The sequence below is a fragment of the Parasteatoda tepidariorum genome, chromosome 8, assembly GCF_043381705.1.
Source record: "Parasteatoda tepidariorum isolate YZ-2023 chromosome 8, CAS_Ptep_4.0, whole genome shotgun sequence".
Lineage (NCBI taxonomy): Eukaryota > Metazoa > Arthropoda > Arachnida > Araneae > Theridiidae > Parasteatoda > Parasteatoda tepidariorum.
In genome coordinates this window covers 15035509-15063323 of record NC_092211.1, presented here as the reverse complement: position 1 = coordinate 15063323, position 27815 = coordinate 15035509, and the positions used below count along the sequence as shown (strand labels likewise).

General features: G+C 26.9%; 1 protein-coding gene, 2 long non-coding RNA genes and 1 other non-coding gene across 9 annotated transcripts in view; 1 reads left to right on the top strand and 3 right to left on the bottom strand.

The window, feature by feature from the left end:
* The window catches only part of LOC122269178 (uncharacterized), a 40414-nt gene extending 31329 nt beyond the window's left edge, over positions 1-9085 (bottom strand). The window contains exons 1-2 of the long non-coding RNA XR_006225029.2: positions 8998-9085; positions 4387-4446 (exon numbers count right to left, since the gene is read on the bottom strand). This is a non-coding gene — a long non-coding RNA (uncharacterized lncRNA). The remainder of the gene's footprint in view (positions 1-4386; positions 4447-8997) is intronic.
* LOC107450669 (homeotic protein antennapedia-like) overlaps positions 1-27815 on the top strand; it is a 327250-nt gene that overhangs the window by 9781 nt on the left and 289654 nt on the right. For 2 of the 6 annotated variants that reach the window (XR_011637369.1, XM_071183842.1), the window contains exon 1: positions 22483-22579. The exons of 3 other annotated variants lie outside the window; for them this stretch is intronic. The gene's annotated coding sequence lies outside the window, so the exon portion shown is untranslated. Of the gene's footprint in view, positions 1-22482; positions 22580-27815 lie in introns of those variants that run through there. One more of the 6 variants, XM_043040956.2, reaches the window with a different exon arrangement.
* LOC122269180 (uncharacterized) overlaps positions 22517-27815 on the bottom strand; it is a 55446-nt gene continuing 50147 nt past the window's right edge. The window contains exons 2-3 of the long non-coding RNA XR_006225031.2: positions 24943-25036; positions 22517-22577 (exon numbers count right to left, since the gene is read on the bottom strand). This is a non-coding gene — a long non-coding RNA (uncharacterized lncRNA). The remainder of the gene's footprint in view (positions 22578-24942; positions 25037-27815) is intronic.
* TRNAV-UAC (transfer RNA valine (anticodon UAC)) lies at positions 27203-27275 on the bottom strand. Its single transcript has one exon. It is a non-coding gene; the product is annotated as a tRNA-Val (tRNA).

Genomic DNA, 27815 nt, shown 5'->3' with positions numbered 1-27815 from the left:
ATTAATGAAATGTATATTATTTAAGAAAATCTGGAGTCTGAGCATTTTTTTAAATAACATTTTTTATCAAAGATGAAGCGATAAAAAAACTGTTTCGCAGCGAAACAGTATGTTTTAAAGTCTTCGAAGACACACAGATTTGTATCCACATAAAAATATGTACCCATGTGTAAAATAAATGATTATACCTTTTAATTAGATCATACACAAGTAAAAATATTTCGTATTAAATTTTGCTTCAACTCTAAAAATTATATTCGCTTTAAAGATGCTATTATTTTAATAAGTTTTACTTTTTTAATGCTCATGGCTCGCAACGAATTTATGCATATTGAAAAAGATTTACATTAAATTAAAATTATTAATGCATTTTTTTAGTTAACTTTAATTTTTATTTTTTTCTAAATATTTTGAAAACTGGTAGAATGTATCAAAATGAAATTCGATAGCAAGACCTAATAAGACTTAAATCACGCTGCCTGTTTCGTCGTTTTAATGAATAAATACTGAAGCACAACTGAGTGTAAAAAGGAGAATAATTTATAACCAAAGTATAAAGTTTTCAGAAATGTAGTTTTAGAATACTTTATACACATTTTATATTGAATATGTGAGTACATTGCCAAGCATTTTATGACATAAAAAAATTCAAGCAATGTGTAAAATTATATTATGCAACTTTTATTTCTAAATAGTAATGTTTAGTTATCTATTTAGTTCTAACATTTATAAATTTTCCTGATTTGAACAATTTTTGCTAACATAGATTTGTATCAAATAATGACATTTTATTTGTATATCTATTTATTCTCAGAGTAATTCAGTTGCAATAAAAAGCGTGGGAGAACAGAGAGGTTGAACTATGTAAAAATTGAATATTTGAAAACGTGGGCAGCGAAAATATGGAACTACGTAAAATCAAATATATAACAATCTGATACAAGTGTTAAATAATTGGTTTAGTTTATGCTACTTCTCTGTGCATTGAAATAAGAAAAGTTTATAACATGGATTTAATGCTTTAGAAGGAAATTTAATTCTTCTTTAGATTTAAGAAAACTGACAAACGATAAAGTTAAAATCTGAGTATTCAACTTATTTGAATGGTTTCATGTTTACTAATCTACTACACTGTAAAATAAATAATATATAGAAGCATATAATGAATAATAGCATTTATGCAATATTAAGTACTACAATAAAATTTAATTGGTTGCTATATTTTTCCAGAATATGTATGAAAGGGGCAAGAAGACTAATTATGCGTTGTAAAAATTAAATTCAACGTATAACAATACAAAATATGAAATGTACCAACGTAAAAAAAAATCTTATATAAATAAAATTGCTTACTGGCTAAAAATCTTTTTCTTTTCCTTCATCAAAAAAGTGCATTTTCAAATTTACATAATTACTGAAATATTACACAGCTAAATTATAACTTAGTTACATTATAACTTAATTATTTAAGCTTCTCTTATATTAAGATAGATAAATATAACTTTTTAATACATTCCTGAAGATAATTATATAGTAGGTATAGATAGAAAAACTTTGCAGAATAAAATGTTTTGAAAGTCGTATAAAAACCATAGTAGTCAAGAAATGCAAAAGCTCCTTCGAGTTATTGTGTTTTTAAAGCTCAAATTTGAAAGTAAAAAAATAAAAAAGCTATGGAATAGCAAAATAAAAATATTGACACCTAAACTCATAGCTCAATAAAGCAAAAATATAAACCCATTAAAAGTTGAAAATGGATGTTAGCTTAGTAAGTATGAATTTTGCATATATTTATTTAAATGTTTTGGCAGATGTTGAAATTCTACTACAATATATCAAAATATCCGAGCATTCTCCATTGATCCATTTAAGTTGCTGCAAAATACAAATGAATAAGCAATAATGAATTTTATAAAAAATGTGGAATCAAGTTTAGCACAAAAGATTAATATAGAAACAAAATTTGAATTATGCCTCCGAAATTTAACAAATAAGAATATCATTTTACATTCTGGTTTATGCAGTTTTAATACTGCTTGTTATCAAAGTAGCATCATTTATATTTTTTTAAGACAGTAAAACAGCAAACTAGTGATATATTTATGCTTGATGCGGTATTTCAGCATAGTGTTTAATTATTCGATTCAATAGCCATTTAGAATTAATTCCAATAGTATTAATATTTCAATAATAGAAGTAATTTTAATATCATTAATTATTCAATGATATTGGCAATAATTCCAAAAATAATAACAATAGAATAATATTAATGCACTCGTTTTATAGAGATATTGAAAATGATTACATCAACAATAATATTCTAAACAACAATAATAATAATATACAGAATTGTAACAATTACACGGAAATAATTCACAAATATCGGAAATAAGTACAACAATAGTTATCTAATAATGTTAATAGGTCCAACAATATAAAACTAAAAATCCAGTGATATTGTTAGTAATTTACTGCAATTAAAAATCCAAGATCTTAAAAGTAATTCAGTGTACTTTAACCTTCAAATTTTTATATCTCATCAATTATTGTACTGTCCATATTTTGCACAAAATGACTTTTTTCCTGAATGCTAAAACTTTATTATTATTATTTGCAAATGCTAATGACCTCCCAATGGCAATGCAAATAACCTTCCAATTATATACCATTAGTACCTAATGTTTTTCATATTTTTCTTAGATCAGTATAGGGATGCAAATGTGCTGCGTCATTTTATTTATTTATTTTTCTAAAACAGTCATGCATTTCTCTCTCAAGAACAGGGTAAAAAATGTACACATAATATTGTTCAATTTTTAATATGGTGCAAAGTTGAATCAAATTATTGTATTTCTTCTCATTGAATTATCTCGATACCTAAGTTCAACATCATTACTCATAGTTCTTGGAATATTTACTAATGTAATTTCAGAACTTGTTCTCTCAGTCAACTTCAAAAGAAAATTTGCATTTCAACTGATTTTATTTAAAAATATGCAAATATGTTCGAGTATTATTTAATTACGTTAAATTCCGGTAAACCGGTCTAAATCGAATCAGACGTTAAATTTTATTTCATAGTTAATGAGTACTGTTTTACAGTATATTTTTCTGATGTGTTTTTCTATGATTCCTAATCCTCAGAGACATTTTCTTATATGTATGTACCTATCCATAATAATTTTTATAAAAGCAATGAAAATAGTTAAAAAAAATTCTTTTTAAATACTGAATTCTAAAGGAATAGTAAAACATTTGCATCAAACCCAGACGCAATTAAATTAATTTTAAATTATATATTTATTTACAAACATATTTGTTTGAAATTATATATCTGTACATACATTTGTTTGAAAAGTCTTTTTTTTTTGACAAAAATATTTTTATAAATAAAATAAATGGAATTATTTAATTATTCTAAAATATATTAAGCATTAATCAAGACATGAATAATTAATAATTTTTAATGTTGTATTAATACAGCATGCTTACGTAAATATCATAACAATTAACTGGTTCCTAGTATTGGTCAACAAAAATTAAGTTAAAAATTATTTGTGTATGTTGGGTATGTATGGTATCCAGCACTATATAGAATGATCAGAAAAAGTATAAAATGATTACTATTTCACACCTGAGCATTTTATAAGATGAGTAGAAAAAATCTTAAGATATTCTATACAACGACTATGCAAAGTATTCAATTCTGCAGAATAATAAACATTCTATAGAATTACCACTTAAAATATATAATTATGCTCAAATTTCCTATTTAAAATATTTAAAAAAAGGCAAGCATTCAATACAATTATTGGGTATTATATAGAACGGCGGAATTCAGCTCATTGACAGTAATGTATTTAATAAGAAAATAGCTCAAATTTTTAATCCTATATTTTTAACATGAGAGTAATAAATTAAACCAAGAAAATTTTAATTAAAAAATATAGTACTATAAAAATTTAGAGAATAAAAGCTTAATCTTTTAACGAAAAAATGCAGATTAAGTCACTAAATCAATCAATTTAAATTTAAATTAATCAACACAGATAAGACATTTAAGATTATTGCTTTTGTGCAAATTTAAAAATAAAAAATTTAACCGATGTTTAAATACTAATAAAGAAAATCGTGAATTGATAGAGACATCACCATTTGGAAACTTCTTTTCACTGAGTGCTATGTCATTTATTTCAATGTTAAAAAGATTTAAACAGTGCTACAGCACTTAGTACCCATTAAAACATATTATCAGAGTTAAGGAACACGAATCTACAATTCTTGAGGGAAGAAATAAATATTAAATCAATCATAAAAATACAATTTGATAGAACATACATTTATTTAATAGAAGCTAAATAAATAAGAGAATTGAAAAAATTTTACTTTTTTTGTAATAGGCCACCCACAAAATCTTGGCAAGTTACTTTGTTTAACTGCTGGCACCTATAAACAGAACAAATAAAATTATCATACAAGCATTTGTCTTGTAATAATTTAAACACAGAAATCCCAGATTTTGACAAATATTTTATAACAGGAGAATATTATTTTCTGGCTCAGCTTGTTGCAAAGAAACTGGAAAGTGATGCTTGCTAAATATGTATAAATACCAAAATAAGAAGAAAAAAGGAGTTCAGAAAAAATATGTAAATAATGGCACCTGTAAAACGATTAAAATTATTATAAATTTTTATGAATTTTTAAGTGTAGCAAAAGCATTGAAGTCAAGTTTTACTACTCAAGTATTATAACTTTTTTGTAAGTGACATTTAGTGGAATTTTTTTTAATCAAAATATAAGAAAATAAATATTTCCCTAATTGTTATAAATTCTGAACTGTTATGAACTGTAATATTGTTCAAATTTGCTATAAAGTTTATATGGTGCTAAGATGAACCATACTATTGTTTTCAAGCGATACGATACTATGTTCTACATTGAACGAAAATGAGGTTCACTTTAAAATTTTGAGAGGTTGCGGAACATTTGTACTGCATTATAATTCAATGTTGATGTATAGGTTTTTTAAAATTGTAACTGTAATTAAATGAGAAAACTTGGTGACAAAACTTGGTAACTTAAAAAAAATTGAAACAGAGTTATGCCTTATTATTTTTTTTAACTAAAGCCTTATCAAAAATATTTAAAAACAAATGTTTTAAAGTATTAAAATGCATAATTTTTGAAAATTATTGATCGTTTAATCAAACTTGTAAAGTAAATGATAAACCTGTTAATTAAATACTGAAATTAATGAATGAGTTATCTTTACTTCATTTTTTAAGTTCTATTTTTTACTCCATGTTTTAATTTTAACTGTATTGATTTCTCAGAAAACAGTTTTTTTTTTAAACTTTCTGCAAAATTTTAATGATGCCAGACTCATTTATCGAGTAACTCATGCTTATCAGCAGATTTTGATTCATCAGTCTGTTATGCTGTTAACCAACTATAAATTCTAAAAAGAATATATTTTAGGACAAAATATTTTTATGCGGAGAAAATATTCTGAGTGCTTTTAGAAGAGTACCATTGCTAATGAAAGTAGTGCATTGCGAAACATTTACATAGCCGATCATAGTTTAGAATAACAACAATCAAAAGGCGTAGCAGAACAATGTAGTCACGTAGATAAATATTCGTTTAAACACATTGATTTCTACCACTCTCTCATACAATCAGTAGAAGAAATTATTCACCCTTATGAGAAAAGAAACAATAATAATATATGAGTCAATAATTTTTCCTATTTTCTTTAACTTTTCCACAATCCCATTCTATAGACATTCCTTAAAATTATTGAAAATATCCTAATAACTAATATATTTATATTGGAAAGCTTTTTTTAACACTAACTGTGATCAGATAAACTTATGTGAAGCTTTTAAATACTTATACAAATGATTATAATTTTTCCTATATATTACAAAAAATGTGAAATAAATGAATGTAATCAGGTTGATAAATCTATCACCTGTGTTCTTTAATACAGATAATACTGAGGGAAACATATTACACCAGTTAAAGACCAAAAATATGCATTTAAAAATTTCAGTCAACTACTGAGTGCTTATAGCGCTGCAAACCTTTGATTTAGCTTTAAAACTTGTTTAGATAAACAGTTTCAAATAGATTTGGTGAAAATAACGAGTATAATTGAGATCGTTCAATGTCTCCTTTCCGGTATATATATAGTACTTGGTCAAACATTTTTAACAATCAATTCAGACAGTTATAATTTATAAGTTAACTGTAAGATGTTCGAAGGATTTAGAAAAAAAGGGGAGAGAAGAAGCAGGGACCGATCAAGACAAATTCTGGCCCCAGGCCCACAGAATTTTCAGGGCCCCTAACAAAATATTTTGAAATTAAAATTTCTGGAGAGCAGTTCTAACTATAAAAAAAAATCTATTGAACTGCATGATTCAAGAGAAACATTCTAAAAAATTTTGAAAGTAGACAATTAAAGATTATTTTTCCAAGATAAAGTTTAAACATGTAATTATTAAAGCAAAATATAAAGCAACAAAACAATGTTGTATGAAAATAAAAATAGTTTGGTGACCACCAGCAATTGAAATCAGTGATTTTCATAGCTTAAGTCACTGATTAGCTGAATTATTTTAAAGATTGCAGTCTTCCATCTACAGCTTTACACATTTGTTAAGAATAAGCTTTTAGTTCTTGTTGACATTAATCATTTATAAATGACTTTGCGAATATGCATTCCAGTTGCATATGCTTAAGCCATTGGAGTAAAGATTGCACCAATTAAAATTCAGATGTACTTTTGAAATTGATTAGTGCAATGTTTACACGAGTTTGGTTTATCACAATATAAAGAAAATTTGAAATAAAAAATACCTTTTTTGAGATAAACTGTTTCGTTCAGTATTTTTTTTAATGAAATATTGTGGATTTGTTACTAATTTTTGAGGACCCCAGAAAGTGTGGGCCCTAGGCCCGTGCCTATTGGGCCTAGACGATAATCAGGCCCTGTATATGGCTCTTGACCAAACATAAGCAGATGCAGAATCTAATGAATAGTTTGCTAAGCAACATCTTATTTTAGTCACAACCATGACCATCAAGGATTCTTTATTCATCTGTTGTTGCACTTTAATAGCCATATGATTGTGTAATTGATAATTGTTCAAATGTGAAACAGTTTTGTTACACTTCATTCCTTGTTAACAGGAAAAGCAATTATTACAAACCTTCTTAGGTCCTTAGTCATATGATTAACCCTAATGAGAGGAGAAAAAACAGATTTTGATTAACATAATTTCATACTTATAATTTCAGTCTCTCTTTCATTGGTTTCACAATGAAAAAAACCCCATCAAATAGGGATGTAACGACACCAAATATTCGGCCAAATCATANAATGAATGTAATCAGGTTGATAAATCTATCACCTGTGTTATTTAATACAGATAATACTGAGGGAAACACATTACACCAGTTAAAGACCAAAAATATTTATTTAAAAATTTCAGTCACCTACTGAGGGCTTATAGCGTTGCAAACCTTTGATTTAGCTTTAAAACTTAGTTTAGACAAACAGTCTCAAATATATTTGGTGAAAATAAAGGATATAATTGAGTAAAACTGAGATCGTTCAATGTCTGCTTTCCGGTATATATATAGTACTTGGTCAAACATTTTTAATAATCAATTCAGACAGTTATAATTTTATAAGCTAACTGTAAGAAGTTCGAAGGATTTAGAAAAAAAGGGGGGAGAAGAAGATTTAAGAAACTTAAATTTCTTTAAACAATAAAACTAGAAATTTTTCTTTTTTTGGGGGGGGGGAATAAAATGGGATTAAATCAAAGAGTATAACAGCTGTTTAGGTGAAATTGTACCCCGTGTTCATAAAGAAGTCGAATAAAAATAATTTTAATTTCATGAAAGTATCACTGCCCCGTTCAACATTAAACTAATACTACAGAATTCTCTTAACTGGTAATCGCAAAATATAAAGTTATGAATAATCAAACTTGAAATCTAATTGATTCTTCAATATTTTACATAGAAATTATTCTTAATTGCTACGTCGTTAAAAAACATCGTGCAATTTAAATTAAGGACAGAATCACATGGAAGTTAGAAAAAAAAATGTTTAGAGACTAAAACTTTTTTTGATCACATTGTTTCAAATCGACATTGAATTTTCAATGTCAAAATTGCACGAATTATAAAAACTACACAAATATCTATATGATTAAGGTTATATTGAAAATTACTTAGTTGTGGACAGTTTTGCCAATTAATAAATTTGATCATGATGACACATCTACGAACAGCCTTTTCAGTGAAATACAGTGAAATCTGACGTCTATAAAATAGGCAGATATAGGCTGTAGGCTTTAGCATTTTAAATTTTTAATCACTCATAATTTCTTTACTCATAAAACTTCTAAAAAGAAAAAAAAGCCATATAGCTCTTGTCTCAAGCACTTTTCTAATGATATGTTTAACGATGTAAGGATAAGCAACGCTGATTATGTAATAATTAGTTAAAGATACTATACTTAATGAAGGGAAATAATCATATACTTCTAAATAGAGTATAAAATAAATTTTGAACAGGTTATTACATTATGTTCAGGTTAAATGAAAACTTATCAGAAGGATTTGTTAAAAATTCGTAAAAGAAAAACAGTTGGAATTTCAAAAAGAAGAAACATCGAGTTTCGTAGTATATTAAAAAATTTCTGCGTGGAACAGCAAGCAACGTGCTATCTATATTTAAAAAGTCAAGTTTAAACCGCATTCGATATTAAAAATATTTTTCTTTTGAAAATTGTACAAATTCTCCAGAAATGTCTAACGCCCCTCTATGAGTTCTCAGCACTTACTGCGGATGGTAGTACTCACGTTGGGAACATAGGAAATTGATGATAAAAACACTTTTTCGTAAAGTTATAGACAAGACAGAAGTATCAAAATAGGTATAAAACTAAAGAAAAAGCATTACTTCATTTTTACTTCGTAAGGCTTTAAATAAACTCTTAGCAAACAGTGTGCTGATTCTTTAGTTAAGTCACAATACCATTTCCATAAATTATAGGCACTGAAACTAGAAAAAAGAAACATGTATAAATTATCACTGAAATACATCATTTTTATAACTACTGAAACTCATTTCCAATTACTGCAAAACTAGCGGAAAAACCGTTCTTCATGTTGGGTAAAAAATAGGTAAATATTCTATAAATCGGTATTAATTTTCACTGCAAAATCATTAACAAAGCTGAAAGCCCACTCAAATAATTCCGTCTAGTTATAAGATTAAGAAACATGAACTTTTGGAAGTATTCAGTATCATTTGGCATTATGCTGTAACTCATGATAATCGAAATTTACCTCAATCATATAATTTTCTCCGGTACTTATCTTTTTCAGGGAACTATGAAAAATCTGTTACCACAATAAATTTAGTAAGCGCATGGTATCTGTATTAGTATATTAGATACATATCAAAACAGCACCATTGACCATAATAGTAGTAACAATTATCAAAATTAATTATGAATAATTGGCATCAGCAATATTAGGGCTTCTTTTTACAGTTCCTCTATGCGAACAATTATCTTTTCTCCGCTAATTTTTGTTTTTTTATTTTAATTACCGTTAATCTTAAATTCTTTAGCGTTATAGAAACACGTTTTTCAAGCGTAATTTAAAAAAAATTTTTATTAACACGTGATTTTAGATAAATTTTTCGGTGGAAGCGGACCTCACATGCTACTAATGTTTAAAATGTAGAATCAGGTGGAAAAACGCCCGATAAACAATAATTTCTCAGGGTCTTAATCTTTTGATAAGTTAAAAATATCAAGAAAAATCATTTTAAAAAATTTCAATTTAATACATTTTTAAAAAAAAAAATGATTGTTTAAAAAAGCAATATTTGTATATTAAATCACAATACAGCAAGTGAAAATTATTGAAATGAATAACAGTTTTAGAAATGCTTATTCATTTTGTTAAATAATATGTAGTGAAGAGAAAATCATTTCCGTAAACATTAAATTAGTATTATTTTTTAAAAAAATATCTAACTTATTCAAATAAATAACTATTTAACATTATATAAATTTTGCTATGCAGCCCGAATTGAATTAGATGTTGAATTCATGTATTTACAAAAACCTTTTTTCTTCGATTTTCTTTTTTTTTTTAATGCTTTTATTCCAGATCTCTTTTTTTTCTGCCTACTGAGAATTGAACTCACCTTATATCGCGATTAAAATTTCAGGATTTAATCTCAGAAAGTACCTCATAATCTATTATATTCCGATCCTAGAGTCCGATTGGATTCAGGTCGTTAAATTTGAATTTCACGTAATTAAATACTTATTCGACTAAATATATTCTTAAAAAAGTAGTCTGCAAAGTTTGAAGCTGATTCAATGGAACTTTTATTATTTTATATATTTTTAATTGTAAATATAATTATATAACGTATTATAGTGCTGTTATAAACAGTTAGTCAATTTGATGTGGTCTTTCAGGGGGGGGGGATATTTCGTTGAGTTAAAAAAATTAGCAAAAATGATAAAGTATTCAAATTTAATATATTTTTTAAAGTAATAACTAGATAAAAAAGTTTTAATTGTAGAAAATTATTATAACACGATACAATAAGTGAATTTATTGAAATTTGAGAACAATTTTAGAAATTCTCAAGATTCATAATCAATTTGTTAAATAGAATGAAGTGAGAAAGGATCCTTTCTGTAACTTTTAAATCAATGCATATACATTAATTAATTTTTTAAGAAGCGTTTTACTTTCGAATAATTAATTAATTACATTGAATTTGGGTTCAATGGGCTGAATCGAATTGGTTATTACATATATACAATAAAGACGCATACTGGCACAATTAATAACTCTAGAATGAATCCTTTTTTTTAGTTATGTATCATTCATTGTTGGCTTTACGAACTAAATCAGATTAAATGAGCTTGTTTTTAGAAGTTCATCTCATCAAAATAAGGATTAACTGTAATCAGTTAATCTTTACCATTTGGGCATGATGCTACTAACTGATATTTACTGATTGACCTTGTGCTTTTGATCATTGTTGAACTCCATTGCCTTGTAATTTAAACCTGACCCTGAAGACAAGGGAACTCCTGAATCAAATACTGGAACAAACTAGCCTTTCTATATGACATTTTAATGGTTCATGGAGAGGAAAACCATGAAAATTCCTCACGCTTAAATCGACAGTAAAGGGATTTCTGACCCATGATCTACCATCGGAGATATTTCACGTCAATACTGTGATCGTGCCAGGAGAATAATTGAAATCCACCACCCATCGCTGAAACTAGAACTCGGGTCACGTCATTGGGTAGCAAGAGCTCCAACACTTCAGTCCTATTGACTTGATATAGTTAAGTTAAGACTATCTGACTTTTAAAAAAAGTTTTAATCTTTTTTGGTTAAATTGTCGCTTACGTCTGATAATGATTATTAAGTGCACATTTTTATGGATTCCATTGCAAAGGACTGGGTTTGATCCCCAGTGAAGTCCACCCATCTTCAGATCGATGAATATACGCTTGTTCGGGAAGGAAAGGCGGTTTGATCACAGTGTTCCTATCATTGTCACAATCATGCTGTTAGAAAAGAAATTGTGAAGGTTTTGCATTTTCGACCATTTTGGCTAGATTGTTTCATGAAGGCTTAATTTTTTACTGTGTATCCAAAAGAACTTCTTAGAATTGATTTAAGCATTTACGCATGTCCGTTTTACACGTGAAAAAACTGTTAAGTCTTTTAGGAAGAATAAAAAATAAAACCCTTTAAAATATTGGAAAATAAAGAAAAAATCCTTCCCAAATTCTTAAAGAAGCTCATTGTAGAAATTGAATAAATTCCTGTCAAGTTAAAACACCCCATTGAAACCTATTTCTCGATCGAAATAAAGTAAAAGTCATTAAGTCATTGCAGAATCAGCAATATTCATTAAAAATTTCTAAAATACTTTTGATTCAATTTCAAAATGATTTCTTTTGTAGCAGTAGAATATAACACAAGAATTCTATTAAATAAATTGTTTTTACAGTAATGGTTATGAATGCTTTGTTTAGTAAACATGTTCTGTACTTTTTATTCTGTTTTTTAATGCTCCTTTATGTTTATTATTGAAAGTTTTGTCGTATTATACCAGTTGTTTACGGGTACAATAAAATGAGATAGTTTAACTTAATGCCGAAAAATAAATATTTGTTTTTGTTTTTTCATTTATTTTAATAATTACGCTTTTGTTAGAAACATTCCTTAAATGTTTAAAGTTCAAGGTCCCAAATTATCTCAAAATTTCGTTTTAAAGAAAATTATTAAACCTGAAACTTAAGACCCTTCTAACAAAGCCTTTTCTTTCAAAAACCATTAATTTTTTTCTTGCAGTTCAGCGTTTTATTCAAAAACGGAGGAGTTTTTTACTTTAATGACTCATTCAAAAAAAAAAAAATTTCGAACTACATTCTTTCAATTTGGCATAATTTTTAAAAGAGCAACAGCTTAAACGCTGTTCTATTCATTTCGCGCCATTTTCAAGTTGTAGAAAGAATTTTTTTAAAAAAATAAATATCCAAGATAAACGCATTATTTCTCCAAGCAACGCAAAACCCCTTCTAACATTCTCCAAAAGTGATTTAGAGTCTTTTCTAAATTCTCCAAACTCATTAATATATCAGCGGTTAATTATAGGGTGCCAAATTTTTTTCCCTTCGCCGAAAGCTGTCACCGTTTCGCATAAAACAACTTTGCTCTTAACGACCATTCTTTGTTTGGCGATTTTTTTCCTATTCCAAAAACGCTTACTGGAATGAAATTTCCCTAAAGAAAGACAATTGAGATCCATAAAACAAAAGTTACGGTCATTATTTTTGAAAGTTTTCCGATTTTTTGTGGTTCATTTTTCTTGTGCCGTAATTAGTGACGGAATTGACGTTTACCATATGAATTGATTAATAAGGTGAGTCTAAATAATAAAAGAAAAATATGCCAAAAAAAAGTTTATTTCTTTTTGTGAAAATATGTTTGAAAGAGTGTTCGCTTTTCCGAGCAATTATGAAGACATGAATTGAAAAGAAAAATGATTTGCAGCCTGCAATTAATATGACCAAGCTGTCTTAATATTTGGTACAACTTTTTCTTAATACAAAACATAAGCTTAAGTAAAAACAAAATTGCAATGGACGAAACTCAGATATTTCCCCTAAGAAAAATTAAGCTTAAACTTACTTTTTCTCTTCCTTTGCAAAAAGGAAATGGAATAAAAATTAAATATCTAAATATAAATATTAGTATGCTTGCATGAATAAAAAAATTATAATCGGTCAAATGTAAATTTTTTGATTTAACATACAGAAATAAATTTTTTAGAAAATTCATAGTGTTAAAATCAATGGAAATTAATTGGTTTGGTACTTTGGAGTACTTGTTATCGGGATTGTAATTTGAAATCTTTTCAATCATTTACTTTATTGAGGGTTTTATCTACTTTATTACCTTATTTCAATCATATACTTCATCTTGGACTTTATTGAGTAAGTAAGATGTTAACGAAAGCAATAAAAAATTCTTATCGAAGTCGCCAAATTCAAGTAATTACATTTGTATGGAATGAAACCCAGATCATAAAATAAATGTGCAGGAATTATTTATCTGGAATTATTTATGAAAAAAAAAATGTGTATTACATTTTAAAATCATATGTAGTTTAAATCAAAATCTTAAGTAATTTTTTTAAAAGAAAGAATAATTTTGGTAACATTACGAAATCACAAAACAAATGTGAGTTTCAGTATTGAAGAATTTCAGTATTAAATGTGCAATAAACTCCTTTGTTGCTCAAATGCATTCATAAGCTTCTAAACATCACCGATATTATCTTTTTTTTAAAAAAAAAATAGGTTCGTATATATTTTAATTTAAAACTATGTTTAATGCTTCATTTTTCATTTTTCAAGCGGCTCTACTGAACGAACTCATAGTCACTCGAATTTAGGACCTGCTGTTCATGTTTCTCGATTGACGCACAGACAAATTCTGCATTTTAATATTATATATTATATTAATTACCGTGTGTTACGATAATATCATACTAAATAACATCACACTTATATTTTTTATAATAAGGTTATTTTTTCAACAAAAAATTTATGTTGTGAACCTATGTTGTTGACTTTAAAATATATTTAAAAAAAATTTTTTAAAAAAAGCAAAATTGAAATATAATTAAATTTTTAACTCTAAAGTTGTGTTTTTATCTTTCGTTCATCCCATGTTACAGAACTAAAATCACCGATTTACGTCTGAATTATAAGCTAATGGGAATCCTTTAATATTGCTGAACTCTTTCAATAGTCATTATAAGTAGATATTTAGTCAAATATTATTGAGTGAATATATATCCCTACATCGTAATACGATGTATTGTACATAAATGCGATATATTATACTCTAAATAATGGCACACTTGTATTTTTCATAACAGAATGTATAAATAGGGTTATTTCTCCAACAACAAAAATGTACGTTGTGAACCTATAAAACTGGGCTTTAAAATACATGAAAACATTTTGCAGATAAAAAAGGTGCAAGATTAAAGCATGGTAGAATTTTGAAGTCAAAAGTTTTTCCCACGTTACAGAACTAAAATCACCGATTTATGTCTAAATTATAAACTGATGCGAATCATTTAATGTTGCTGAACTCTTTCAATAGTCATTGTAAGAAGGTATTTAGTCGAATATAATAGAGTGAATATATATCTTATTGAAAGAAGTACAAGGTTGTCCTAAATAACGAAAAATGTAGTTTTAACCCTTGCAGTTGAAAAATTCTAGACTAAACCCTTTTGCTCATAAATATCGGCAGCGAAAGGAAAGTAAAGGGATAAAGGAAAGATTTGGAACCCCTGAGATGGGGTGTTTAAAAGGTTTAAATCGCAGTCTTGGGTTATATGTAGTAACTTGGGTAGGTTTTCTTCCCAGGATGTTACATGAAATATTGGAATTTATAATCGCCATATGTGAGATCGTATCTAACTTTTTTGCTTTCTCAAACAAGTAGTCGAATTTTTTGAATGAGAGCATCGAAGTGGAATAATCTTTGAATTTTTATCAAAAGCTTTAAAGGTTCATTGAATAATAAACGGTAAAATTAGATTTATTCTGTGTAAAAGACTCCGGATCTAAGGAAGAAATGCTTTTTATATTGTTTATTTAACAGAAAGAAGAAGAAGAAAAAGATCAATTCAATTTTCAAATTTTTGCTTAAGAATAATATTTATTGCTTAAGTAAATATTTGCCAAGTAATTCTTCAAAAAAAAAATTTCATTTATAGTTTAACTATTGAAATTAGGACTTTTTTTTCTAATATTTTTCTAAAACATTTAATAAATCTATATATTTGAATATTTGAAATGCGATGGATGTGGCTCAGATGAGTTATTCTGGTACAAATTTACTTTTGAACGCGTGTTGGTCCTTCTGAATTCAATCATGCCACTATAATTTTACTTGAATGGAAACAAAGCTACATGGACAACCTTATTAACAGACTGTTCAAACATTACGTTGGCCCCCAATGAGGGGGGAGGGAGTGACTGTTACTTTTAATGACAAGGATATGAGCAATTCTTATATAAATTACTAAAACTCTCTTATTTCCAACTTTGCAAAAATCGGGAAAAAATTCAAAAAATTTGGAGAAAAAAAATTCTTTTGGGAAGATTTTAAATTTGAAATAACAGTTAAATGTAAAGAAAAATGAACTTCAATGAGTTTCAAAATTTTGTAAAATTAACTTCATCAACCCTATATCTTTCATTTAAATTTAGTTCTGAAATTCTTAAAATTAGATTTTCACATTAAAAGTCAAAGTCTAAAAAGAATGAAAAAATGAGAGGGTGCAGCTACTTTCTTGCATGTGGGCGGGCGAGGATAATTATAATTTGCCTATTTTTGCTGACAAAGAGAGAGCTTAAAGATACTGAAAGAATAAGCTTGCGTAACCTATAAACGGCCCCTTAGGTCACAACAAATTTTCACAACATAGACTACCTTTGGTTGAACGTTGATCTGATTTTTTGAGTGCATACTGCAAAATTATATTTCTGACTTGAAACTCAAATATATAAAACATTTAAATATTTAGTTCTAATTTATTCTTTTTTGATAGTTAAATATAAATAAATTTCATAATACAGATTTATGGTGCACTTTTCCATCAGGCTGATTGGTAGAGGTTTTCGTAGTTCATTCTCCATGTTGCGCAAATATAATTCAAAAATCCCCCACGAAACGAAGTTCATCTAAATGTTTTTATCCAAGATTTCCTCTGTTTTCTGGGTTGGGTTCTGTTGAAGGCTAAAACAACTTAAATTAATTTTTAAAAACAAAAATAATTTTTTAATAAAATAAATAAAATACTATGTTAAAAAATCAGAAAGAGGGATAAATTTTTTAAAAAAATGTGCAACGTTCACAGTTTGCAGTGTTTTTTTTTTTTTCCTCCTGACAAATTTTGTTGTAAATTGCTTTCTTCGACAAATGAATTTGATTTTTATTTGATATATTAAGTTTTGATGCTAAATGAAGCTTTTACTTTCGTCTAACAAAAATATTTTTATGACATCATTGTATTGTTAGGCATCATTGTATCGACATCATTGTATGCATAGAACTTAGCATTCCTATGCTAAGTATTAGTTTCAGATGACTTTTGAAAACTATCTCACACTGAACTAAGAAGGTTTCTCTGTTCAATCTTGTTTTGTAAATCGCATTTTTTTTCTTAATCTCTTATTTGTTTATTCTTTCTTAGTTTTATTGAAATCCAGGTTTGCTATTTAGATATGGGTCAGATTATTCAGTACTGCAGCTGATTCTAATTACCTAAGAACTAAATTTGATATCCCAAAAATTTAAAAACTAATTTTGAAAATTTTCTTTGCATTAAATTGTATTTATAACAAAAAAGAAAGCATCTGCTTTAAAAAAAAATTTTGATCACAAATCTCTTGCTATCACTGAACCCTTAATTATATTTTTTAAATTTAAAAAATTAATTTTCCGAACTCAATAACTGCGATACTTAATGGTATTTGAGCCTCTAGTTTCTTACAAATAATTTCCTTATTTATATTTATGAAAAAAATTTTATTTAATTAAATTATCAATCTAACATAAATAATGTATCTTTACTATTGTTAAAATTTATTTAATATCTTAAAACTTAAAATTTGTTTATTTTTTCTCAGCACTTTATATACTAAGTAGGATTCATGCAGATGTTCATTTAGATATAATAGAAATTTTTCAAACATCTAATAAAAAAAAGATAAATAAATTAATAAATACAGTTCCTGGAAGTCACATAATTATCGATCTGTTGACATTTTAAGGCTCAATTAAATAAAAATGTTTTTTTAAAAACTATGTATTGCAAAGTGTTTGCAGGATTATTTTGTTACAAGTAATGTAAACAATAACTAGAAAATAAGGCGCATAGTTATGGGACAATTTTTTTTTTTACTTCATCATAAAACAACAAAAACAAGGAAACACACACAGAGAGAGGAAGAGGGTTGGGAACGGCAAGAATGAGTAATGCAGAGGAGATGTAATTCAGCTTCATTTTTATCAACAGAGCGTACGAAGGTGACACATCGTTCTCTAACCATATATTGCGGGCAGCATTTCACGCAGAAAGATGTGTAGTTTATGTCCTTTTATTCCTCTACGCAAGGAGACCCATGTATTGTGACGTTTCAACCATGGTTATTGCATGGGGCTTGTGCGTAATGTGGAACCGCAAAAACTGTCACTGGCACATATCTCACTTAACGAGGGTGTGCGACGCCATATTTCTCTTCTCTTGGACTAAGTATAGGCTCAAACACGGAGAGATCCGAGGAGAAATATAGTGCCGCGGAAGCAGGGGGAAATGAAAGATGAGGATGAAGAAAAAGAACAGCAAGAGCAAAAGAAGAGCAAGAGAAAAGATGTAAGGGGTATGTGAGAGATTCCTCTTCGTTTCTTGACATTATAGAAATGAAAGAATAATTCTTCTCCGTGAAATACGTTCCTATATTTCAGGAGGGTGGTCGGATATGCTGTTGAGAATTGGTTGTTGTGTAGTTGGCTTGAATTTTAAGAAGATATATAGAGGTTTAAATTTTTGTCTCCATATTTAACTTTTGGCTTGGTTATGGAAATGTATTTAAAAAACTGTTCGTCATTTTTTAATTACATTTCTAATAAGGCTGAACATAAACATTAAAAGCATAATTTTTAAGCAAAGGTTTCAGATTTTGAAGAACTTTCAAAATAAAGATAACTTATTTTTTTAAAGCCTAAATTATTTCATTTGTAAATCCAAAATTATTCTGATTTATTCTTGTTTTCTTCCATCGCCCTCTCGAATGATTAAGGTTTAAGGTTAAATTAATTTATGTTAACCTTGACAAACTATATATATATATATATATATACATATATACACTGGTTATCATAAATTAAGGAAAANATATATAATGTACCACCTAAACGTATTGAAGAAAAATAATAACTGATATTATTATAACTGAATAGAAGTATTGAAACTTTTAAAAAAAATTACATAAAAGTGTTAATAGTTATTATTTAGTTGTTAAAAGTATTGACTCTCCCAAATAAGGGACGAACGGTTTAACCACCAATTCTTCTTCCCTAACTATGACTGGACAAAGTTTGCTCGTAGCGCTTTCATAGTGGTTTACAGGAAGAGAAATATCCGATCGTGGCACTAGATTTATGTTCAAGTCTGACTAGATGATGTGACAAAACTATGTTGTGTAGATGTGTGACTAGATTATGTTAGCAATAGATTATGTGAGGTCATGGATCGAGATCTCTTTACTACGCATTATGTTATAGTTTAAAAATTAATCGAATAAGCAAAAGTGAAAAAAAAATTTAATTGCACTTATTGATCGGTAATTACGACATCAAAAGAAAATGTGATGGACAAAGAGCAAAAAAAACTAGACTATACAAAAGTGCACCCACTAATTGCTCGGTGATATCTATATCAAGGAACAATTTAAGCACAAGCAAACATAATCCAAACAAAAATGAATTTTTGCACAAAAATGCAAAATATCAAATGTTCGATAAAGAAAATGTACAAAAGTGGACTTTGATTATTTATAACAACGAACAATTTGATTGGCTAAAACAAAGAAAAAAGATTTAACTAAATCAAAGTGCAATTATTAATGGTTGATAATGATACATACTACATTAAAGAAGGGGTGAAGATATATGTGCGATATCGTTTTACATCCTTATTGGAGAGGGGGAGATATAAAAATAACAATTTCAATCATCTCTTATATTTTCATTAGTTTTCTAGAGAGTACGCTTGTTCATTTTGGATGCAATAATCAAAAGTATTTTGAAATGCACTTCTCTATTTTTTATACATAAACGTAATTAATTCTTCCCAATTAAATATTTTTCATCATATCATACTATCAGAAAACTGCATTTTAACAGTGTTTGCATACTGATTTGTTAGAACTATTTTAAAACCATATCTCACCAGATTTATTAATAATATTGCAATGATCTAAAAATGCACTTTGTTAGAACGATCTTTTAACATGTTTATTAACTTTAAAGCAGTTACATAATATTAATTAACTCTGAATATGCTCGAACATATTTTTTGTTACCTATCTCTATCTCTTTTATTACAAATATAATTAACTCTGATTCATTAATAATTTTTTTAAACTATATTATCACAAAATTGAATTCATAAATTATATCTCACTTCTTGGTTAGATACTAAAAATCACACAAAGCCGGATTTATAAATGATATTGCAATGATAAAAACTTTATGTTTGAACGATCTCTTATCTGTTCATAAAATTCATAACACAATATTACTAGTTGATTCTACTATCAAAACATGTTAATATTAGTTAATTTAGCTTTCATAATATTCCAAAATATATTTCCTATAGAACTTTCTAATTCTTCAAGTATAAATGTAATTAGCTTGCCTAATTAAATATTTTTCATCAAACTGAAAAGGTGTTCTTAATTTTCCAGGAGCTAATTCTTCGTTCCTCGGAAATCGAGACAATCTATTTTTAAGTTTTTCCTCGTGACGTGGCTTGTAATTATTAGTGGGCTCTCAGTTCATTGAGATTCTCACTTGCATTCTTCCACCAATATTGGAATGCGGGGGGTGGAGAAGAAAGGGAGCCACGGATTTATTGGTCCCTTTGCCGGATCGGTAATTACCTCTGGACCTGGGTCGATTCTCCCGGACTTTATTTATGCGAATACTGCATCGTGCACTGGGTCCCAGAGACAGGATACCAAATTACTCTGGTACCGATTCTGGTCGTAAATTAAAGGGAATTTTCTAATTCCGTTTTTCCAGTTCCGTATTCATTTGGGAATATACGGAATAAGGAGAATATCTTGCATAAATTCATAAGCTTTAATAAAGATGATCATTTTTTCAACACCCCATGCATCATATTTTTACGTATCGTTTAGCTGCGTTTGTTTTTCTTATGAATGTTACAAAGAATCCCTAAATGATAAATTCAACAAACATTTTATACACTTTTTTCTGCCTATTTATTATATTTTAACCTTTATTACTATTTATGAAGATTTATTGTTATCTTCATATTACGATTTTACTTATATTTCATTTTTTGAGTTTTAATTGAGAAATAATTATTTTACAATTAAGGGCAATAATAAATGGATATTTGAAAGCAGAATTAAATTCTTTGTTCCAATTTACTTCCAAAATATTGTTTATTTTGATTAAAAAAAAGTACTTAATTTAAGCTCTTATTGTTAATTAAATTAAACGTTTTATTTCATTTTATAACCACCGTGAAACAGTCTGACCGATTTTTATGTAAACGACTATCAATACTCAACTCTGTGGCCTTGTAATTTTCAACTCAGCCCAAAAGGCAATTGACACAGCATATGGATAAACTATTTTGATGGAACTAACACACATTTGCGTTACATAGAGAAGAAAATCACGAAAATCCCCTACAGTTAGCCAAACGGCAAATCTAACCTATTATCTTGTCTATCATTGAGGATATTTAAAGTCAGTACTGTGGCATCCGCCACCCTCTGAACTACCTAAGCTCAAATGAAAAAAAAAATTCCCATCTGCTTTGTAAACAAGAAAAAAAATATTTCATTCAACATATAAACTTTTTTTCACTTATTCTTTTTTAATTAGCACAAGTTAATTTTTACGAACGATATGCTTTAATTTTACTTTGGGGGACCTGCGAAACCTGCAATGACGTTCGATTCCAACAGTGTGAATAGCTGATTTGATGCATATTCCTATTTTATTGTCTTCATTATTAAAAAATGCGAAAGAATAAGAAAGAAAATAATGCGAGCATTAAAAAAATTATGAGATAGCCACTGCACAGCATTTCTTATCTGCATAGTTAAATTTTTAAGTTCATATATATTAAAATTTAATCATGCGCGCTTCTTATACAGACCGAAAATATTGTCAAAAATTCAATTTTTATTATTTTATTTCACCGTTACTAAGGTTCCTGTTAGCCTGTTAAATTATCCAGTAAATTAGATATTAAAATTATTCTGAAAAACAATTTAATTGTTGATTGCTAAAACAGATATTGGGAAATTTTAATTACTTCATTACGTGCTACTAGATATCAAACAAAGAAAAATTATAAAGTATTAATGAAGTTTAACATTTAACTGTTTCAAAAAGATTATAACCATTAGAAAATGACTTAAATTTCAGAATTAAAATTTTAAAATGGATTGATTGAATTTAGAATTTTGCTATTTAAAATGTGTTATATTAAGTAAGTTTGGAGAAAATATTATTTAACTATTTGACTTCATAAATGCTTAAATAACAATAATTTTACGTTTCCTAGCTTTTAGGTTTTCCTAATTATATTCATTTATATTATGCTATAAAGAACCAAATTATTTTTTTAAAAATATGTGTTTTAAGAAAATTCTTTTGTTGCTATTATCATGTGTCAGCAATTCTTTCGTTTTTGATTGTTATGTGTCAGCAGGAAAAAAGCGAGAATTAAAACTGGCGTAGAGAAAATTGCTGTTTATAGCGATTACCACAATTCATATTTTATATATTTCGATATTTTTAATGTCTTATTTAATTTATCTTATTAAAAAAAGTCCACTTTAATGTTTATTTTTTAAGTGTAAATTGTTCTTCAAAAAATTCCTGTTACTACTCTAGATAGTTGTATAATAAATATATTACTTAATTAAAATAAGCAGAGAAAATTCTAATTGAAACAATTGATAAAAATAATAAATATTCTTACTTAAAAAAGCGAGAAGGAAATCTTCACTCAATAGCTTCCTTTGAGCAATAAAAGTTAACTCTCGGAATGTATTCTAGATGGCGCTGAAACAAAATATTCACTTTACGATGGGATATGCTGATTCTGTTGATGAAATTTCTCTCTTAGTCAAATTCTGTAAGTAAATACATTTAATCAGTTCTATATAATTATATGCTTTTCATTTTCCTGCAAAACAAATATGTTAAAGATATTTTTATAAAAAATAAGTTTTTTCCATAAAATATTTTTCTTTTCCCGGCTTTACACTCATTATATTTGATTAAGTAATGGTTTCTGTAAATAGCACATAATTAAGTATTATAAATTTAAATTAATCATATTTAAAAGTTATTTTCATAAATCATTGTACTAGGTATTATTCAGGTGATAAAAGTGGAAAAAAATCCTTTATTTTAAAAACTTACTCCAAATTATCATATCATTCATTTATATATTTTGACGATTGCAACGAAACAAATAAAGATGCATATATTTTTTTTACTTATGAATGAAAACTTTGCTCAAAGATGTATATTGAAATCACAGTTGTTTACTAGTTTATATAAGTTATATTTTAAAATAAATTGTTATAAACCGGTCATATCAGATTAACCAAAGCTGTTATAAGCTTTTACAGCACTTGTTATTTGTGAATTTCTTTGAAAACAACAATACGTTGCCTTCAAAAATATGTAACAAAGTAGAGTTAACGTCTATATATTAAATAGTTATGCACTTACAAGCATTTATTTATTTATTTGCATTCCATCATCTTTATAAACTACTCTATTTCAAGCTATAACAATGGTATTCTGGTAGTTTGAAACTGAATCGAGGGATGGCAATAATGTTATCATCTGATTTAAGAAACGAAAAATTCTAAAATAATTTTAGATGGTCAAATTTAATTTTCCGTTAAGAATCATGCCAGTGTTGCTTTATTTTTTATTTCTTTGCTTACTTATTTCTATCGTTTTAAAAAATGTAATTCATCAAAATTATTCTCTTAAAGCATGAATTTGGAATCTAATTCAATATTAGTCAGAGGGACAATTATAAAATTGATATCATTGTATAAGTGACAACTGAGGCTTTCAGCTCTTAGCGAAGCTATACATTTTAGATGTACCACCTCTACATTTCTTGTAAACTGTAATTTTTATAGAGAAAATTAAAATTCTAATATATTAAAAATTTGCATTATTATAATGTGTGTATTATATTTTTAGAAAATAAAATATAATACTTATTTTTATCGTTTTGAAAAATGTAATTCCTCAAAATTATTCTCTTAAAGCACGAATTTGGAATCTAATTCAATATTAGTCAAAGGGACAATTATAAAATTGACATCATTTTATAATTGACAATTGAGTTTAAGGCTTTCGGCTCTAAGCGAAGCTTTACATTTTAGCTGTAACTTTACATTTCTTGTAAACTCTAATTTTTATAGAGGAAATTAAAAACCTATTATATTAAAAATTTGCATTATCATAATGTGTGTCTTATATTTTTAGAAAATAAGAAGTTTGCAAATATGTTTTACAAATTCTCTCTAGCATATTTCATCAATTTAAATAAACTCATAAATTGAAGTAAATTTTGGATTTTGAACTGATTTTTCGATATCAGTTTCCTTAAAGAGAAATTAAAGCCTAAAATGTAAAAAATTTGCAATATTATACATAAAAGTTTGTAATATTATACATACAATAAAATACTGTTATAATATTATCAATAATAGTTAAATAATTAAAATTAATATTTCACATACTTATTCAAATGTTACAAAACATTATTTTTTTTATTTTAATTATTTCTTTTTATTAAAAAATGTGAATTAAATTAACTGTTTTTGTCCTATTACCTAAGAAAAATCTATTGAAAAAGTGTGTAAAAAAATTCTATACTATTATCCTATCTATTACATTATGACTAAACCTCAATCATTTCTTGAACTTTGTTCCTCTTATTTTACAATTCCAGGCATTATAAAGACAAAAATTACTTCGTTCAAATAATTAGAAAGACGAATTGCAGCAATGCATTATCATAGCAGCCATTTACTATGTATTTATACCAGTTATTTTAGAACGGTTACTCATATCTGTTACTAAGGAACTTGATGTTAGAAAACCGTTCCTGTTAACCAATCAAATTTGTTATTTTTTTCTTTTCTGACACTGCGACTTTAGCAGATTAGATGGTCCCTGTTTTTATCACTGTTTATGGAATTCAAAATGTATTTTACTTTTCACTAAAACCAATACTGTTCAATAAAAGCATTGTTATTATTATTTTCTTTTTTTTGACGCTTAGAAGTCTAAATTCTATTGCCTAAATTTTTTCACCAAAAATGATAATATAAAAGTAATTCATAAGACATTGATTATATTATGTTATATTATATTATATTTAATCTGTTTTGAAATAAAGCTAATTTTTAGTATTCTGCTTTATAATTATTTGTGAGGAATTATGGAAAAATCCAAATAAACCCAATTCTTCTTGTGTTGCTCTTGTAACATTTCGGAGATATTGAAGATATTTTCCAAATTCTTCTGATCCTGAAATTTCAGACCTTCAAGTGCCCTATAATGTAAGAAAATATTGTTAATTAATGGAATAAGTATCTATTAATTTGTATTGTATAACAAAATTTATGCAAAGCAGATTATGCGCAAATTGCTGATTAATTGTTCATGAAAGCAAGCAATTTTAATTTCATTAATAATTTTTTGATTATTTTTAAAATAAAAAAATTTGTTTAGTATTTTTCCTTAAAAAATATTCTCTTATGAAGTTTAAATTCAAAATTACTCTTCTGCAATCAGACTTCTGAATATGAAATAATTTTAAAAATCACAAAATATTTCATGCTGTACTAATATTTTTGAAATAATTTTATGCAAATCGAAAATCATTTCATGATTCACTCATACTTAAAAAATTGTTTCTACGCCAATTATAAATTATTTTAATTTATAATTGAACATACACCCACTTAAATGATGAGCTTGATAATTAATTAATGAGCTTGAAATATTTATTACAATAAAATATTAACTAGAAAATTAAGTATAACGTAACTTATCAGCTCATAAATAATTTCACTTATCAATTTCGAATATTTTTCAAATTATCTTGCAGTATTGCAGAAACATTAAAAGGCCCAGATGACTTTTTTTTAAAAGTATTATCTCTTCAAAATACTATATTAATATTTAAAAATAAAATAGCAATAAACAAAAAATATTTAATCTGTAATCAACATTAACATTAATTGTTGTTTCAAACTATCAAGTATATTTTAATAAATTCTTAAAATTAGAAAAAAGTATTTAAAATGTTCATAGAGTTCAATAAAATTATATTTTACATATTGATTTAAAATTATTTAAAATCATAAAATTTTTCTGATTGTAATTCATCTGATAATTAAGATAAATTTAATGTAAATAATGTATAAACTTCTGTTAGAAATTTTTAGCAATTCAACAAATTTTTTGTAAATTGAAAAATATTTAGCATTTTGTAGATCTTATTATAGAACAAACAGTCTCTATTATATCTATAAATAAAAAAAAAATAAATAAACTGTTGTCGCGTATATTTTGATACTTAGGATTTACTTTCTCAAAGTGTCTGATAGATGGCGCCGTCAATGTCCCTGAATTAAGCTTCCCTTCGATGGCTCGTCAAACAATTCTTCCTCGATTCAGTGTTGTTAACGTTGGGTTTTTAACTTTTATAAAATAAAAAATATGTTTTTTTTTTAAAGTAATAATATCCTTCTCCCAAATAAAGATGGAACTACTATCAACAACATCTCCTAATTTAAATTGTTATACTTTAATAAGATCAGACAATTAAAAAATTGCATCGAATTCACCTCCAATCATCATAAATGACAATTTTTATGATTTCGATAAAAGATAGGAGGATATATTATTCGGACTAATAAAATTCTCTCTTTTATTCTTTGCTCCGCTTTTTTAGCTGCAATAGTTAAAAATAAAATAATTTTTAAATAAGGCAGTTTTATTTTCATTTTGAAATTTTCGTTTTTACATCTTAAATTACGATACACTTATGGAAATTAACTCATTCGATCAAATTAAAATTTCAAAAAATTAAAACTCCTAATATTTTTTTAAAGAAAATGCTACGTTTTTCCAAATTTCTGTTTTATTTTTATATACTTTTACATCAGAGGCTACGAAAAACTTACAAAACTTACTTGAATAAAGTGAAGAACAAAGTTGAAAGAAAACTATTAAATAAATGAAAGTTATTTATATAAAGTAATTATAACTTCCTATATGAATCCATATTTAAAATAAATTAATTCTAGCACTTCTATCAAAAAAGATAAAAACTAAAGCACAATATTAACCCTTTGCTTACGGTGTACTATGACGCGAAATATATACACGACACTTTTTCTAAAATGTCATAAGATTTGTCATTGAGAAGAAAAACTTGGATTAAAAAAACTCGAGCGCTGTTCCACCGAACTGGAACTTTCGATCGAATTTGAGCGTAAAGCATGATTTGCACTTCCTTCAGATATAAAGATGAATTTCAAACATAGCTATTCTTTTAAGGATAAAAATACTATAATCCTTAAGCAATTGAAGACAACTTAAATAACAGCAGTTTTTTTTTTCTTTTTTGGACCAGACACAATTTACTCTTTCTAAAAATTTCATTAAATTTGTCATTAACATTAAAAAGAAATTGAACAAATTTCGAACATGGTTCCGCCCAGGATCGAACTGGGGACCTTTTGCGTGTAAAGCAAACGTGATAACCACTACACTACGGAACCCTTGCTCGTTAGGATGTGAACGTCCTTCAATGTATAGAGATGAATTATGAAGATGAAGTTATTCTAATACGGCTTCTGGGGAAAATAGACAATGTCATTCGATTCTATGTTGGGTTGGAGTATATTTTCATAGATGAAAGTTGACACGTCTTCTATACTAGTTAATTGGAATTGCATTTTTGTAGACGTAGACACACTACATAGCTATTGTTTTAAAAATAAAAATCATAAACCGTAGGAAATGTGTACCCAATAAGGCATACATTTTTATTTAAAAATTAAATAATAATTTTGACAAATTAAATGATTCTGGAAGTAAGATTTAAGTATGACATTTTTCTGCGTAAAAGCTTGCAACAAAACCTACTTAAGTGCATCACAAGTTCATAAAAATAGGCTTAGTTTTGAGTTGTTTATAGATTCAACATCGGCTGCAAACTTTTCTAAGTTTCAGGTTTAACTTTATTTTCCATTCCGGTGCAGTTATAGTTCCTTGAAAACAGGTTAAGGTTGTTTATTTTGCATGATAATATGATTCAA